Raw genomic sequence first — 2,679 nt, 5'->3', positions numbered from 1 at the left:
TCAGTGAACTTCTGATAGGGAGACCTCAAGAACACGGTCTCTTTCTAGAGGTGGTGGGATGAGACACCTGTGGATCTTGGAGATGGCAGCAAAGGTGACCTTGGCAAAGTGCCCAGGGTGGCAGCACAGCCTCTGGCCTCAGTGTAGCAGTTGTCCATACTGGTCAACCTCAGCACCTTCATGGGCCCAGGGGCCCAGATGATGCTAGTGCTTCTGGGGGTATTAATGAGGCACACCAGCACAGAGACGCAGAGGCCTGTTACCTTGCAAGAGATGATGTGGGGCTTGCCAATCTTGATCCCCCAGTGGCCTCGCCACCCTGTATCTATGGAAATGTAGGCCAGCACCATGGCCCTGTGTCTGGCGACAGCTGCCTCCTTGAAGCAGTTAACACCCAGACCGACATAGCTGTTGTAGTCCCTGATGGCGACAAATGCCTTGAACTTGGTCCACCGGCCAGTGCAGGTTAGCTTTTGCAGGGGCCTATTCTTCAAAACCCCGCCTTTGAGAGCTGCCTCCAGAGAAAGGTCAATGGGCTCAGACTCCTTGACAGGGAGAAGAGATAGAACTCCTCCAAGAACTTTGTCTCATGTCCTCATCAGGGGGCCCAGCTTAGTGATGAGGAGCCACTTCTTCTCCTTGGCCTTGCCTCAGCAAGCTCCTTGACCTCGACCTCTGCCCCGACCATGGCCATGACCTGGGCCAGGACGCTGTTGCTGCACCTCCGCATATAACACTCTGTAAGTGTTAGCTGATTTTCTTCTCGTCCACTCACATACTCACAAGCCTTTGCAGGCGATGGTGACTTTTAGTAATGGCTTTTTATAATCAATTTGACAAAAATTAGATTTTGTTGTAATTCATGACAGAATTGGTACATAAGTAATGTGATGTCCCTCTCAGTATGTTGCATCAGAATGTCCCTGATGCTGCTTTGTCCCATACTTGGTGAGGTTAATTTGAAACACCTTAATTTTAATTTCTTTATTTGGTTAAGATGGTGTCAACCAGGTTTCTCTGTTGTAAAGTTACTATGTTTCCTCTTGTGAAATAAGAACAAATATGCTTCTGAGCACAGAGTGATTTGGGCTAAAATGAAACGAAAGGGTAAACAAACTACCCAGATAATTTAGGCAAATCACCCAATGTTTCATGAACCCTTTCCCTATATATCTTCCTGGCAGGAATAAGTCACATCTTTCACCCAAGAGTTCTACAAGCCATGCTTTTACTAACTGAAATGTCTATTAGGGTCAGAGTTGTCAGGGAACATTCCAGTTAGTGCATATACCTTGAACCTGGATCTTTAGGAGTTAGCAGAAGGGAAAGAAAGATCAGGACACTAGGTGAGCGTGGAACAAAATTAGGAAAGGCTTATAGAAAGGAAGGAAGGAAGGACAACAAGAAAGCCAATCTAACTGGAGGATGTATGTTGGGAGGAAGTAGAAATTCAGGTTCAGTAGTGAGGTAGCGCCTGGGAGGCACCCGCGACACAGGGCTGAGTGCACAGATTTAGGGGTGAGACTACCTAAGTTTGCTTCCTGACTCTGCTCCTCACCACTTGTCTATTGTCGTTGTCCGGATTAAGGTGCAGGTGCTGGTAGAGAATGTGGCGCAGGGGTTGCTGCATTGTAACTATTCAGTGATTGTTGGCCAGTACTTTTATTATTATTGAATATCACACCAAGAAATTTAAATTTGAAGTGGTAGGAGATAAAGAGTCCCCAAAGCCTGGGAGAGTGAAATTCATCCAGTTATTCATTCATTCTCTTGCTCAAAAAATACTTATTGAGTTCCTCCTAAAGCTGAGGGCACAATGTTGTACAAGATAAAGTCTGTCCTTTGAAAGAGCTTGAAATACAGTTATGAAAATTAGACTGTCCAAGATAATTTGAAATACAAGACAGGGTGTGATAAGTGAAGGAGCGAGGTAACAGTACCACGTAGGGAGCTGACACTGTGGGGGGGCCTACTTGGTTTGCTTCTTTCCCCCCTTTATTTTTACAGCACAGTGGAAAAACATAAGTGACAGCATTTGACAGATTGGACATCTCAAGGTGGGAAATCTTGCTCTGAATGACTTCATCTCTCCATGTCTCTGTTTCCTTATTTGTGAAATGGAGATATTAATAGTATCTACCTCACAGGATTGTTTTGTGGCTAAAGCAAGACAAGATATGTAAAGCATCCAGGCTGGCAGCAGTCAGAGCCCAGTACATAGTTACATTACTGTCTTCCTTACCTTAGTTCTTCTGAGCTGCTGTGCTCTTCCCAAGTTGCCAGAGCAACAAACAAAACCCACGGAACCTGACCCTTCCTTCTGACTGAGTCAGCTGTCATTCATTTGGAAAGGATTTGCAGCAGCTGCTCCTTCTAGTTGTCAATATTTAGACCAATATCTTCATTGGACACTGTAGATAATCCTTGTGTTGTGGCCCGATCCCTGGGTGAGCAAGGGGTACCCATGTTAGCTTTAAGTGTCGACTCCGTTCATTTCTTTCAGTTGCTGGTTCTCCCAATTTTGGAAAAAGAGAGAGAATGGCAAAGCCCCCTTTACTAGTCAACACTTTGAAAGTGTTGTAATCAGTTTGTAATCAACACGAGGGATTTTTAAAGCTAATACTACAACAAGCTAAGGTACGAAAGTTTCATTTGTCCAGATTCTAAAACTGAGTATTA

The 2,679-nt window shown here is 44.9% G+C and overlaps 1 pseudogene; it reads right to left on the bottom strand.

Moving 5' to 3' along the window:
* On the bottom strand, nucleotides 1–2,466 carry LOC124228593 (40S ribosomal protein S2-like; annotated as a pseudogene).
* Nucleotides 2,467–2,679: the final 213 nt, after the last annotated feature.

Source organism: Equus quagga, chromosome 17 (assembly GCF_021613505.1).
Source record: "Equus quagga isolate Etosha38 chromosome 17, UCLA_HA_Equagga_1.0, whole genome shotgun sequence".
NCBI classification, from domain to species: Eukaryota; Metazoa; Chordata; class Mammalia; order Perissodactyla; family Equidae; genus Equus; species Equus quagga.
The sequence above is the reverse complement of the archived record's forward strand: the minus strand, read 5'-3'. Positions and strand labels throughout refer to the sequence as shown.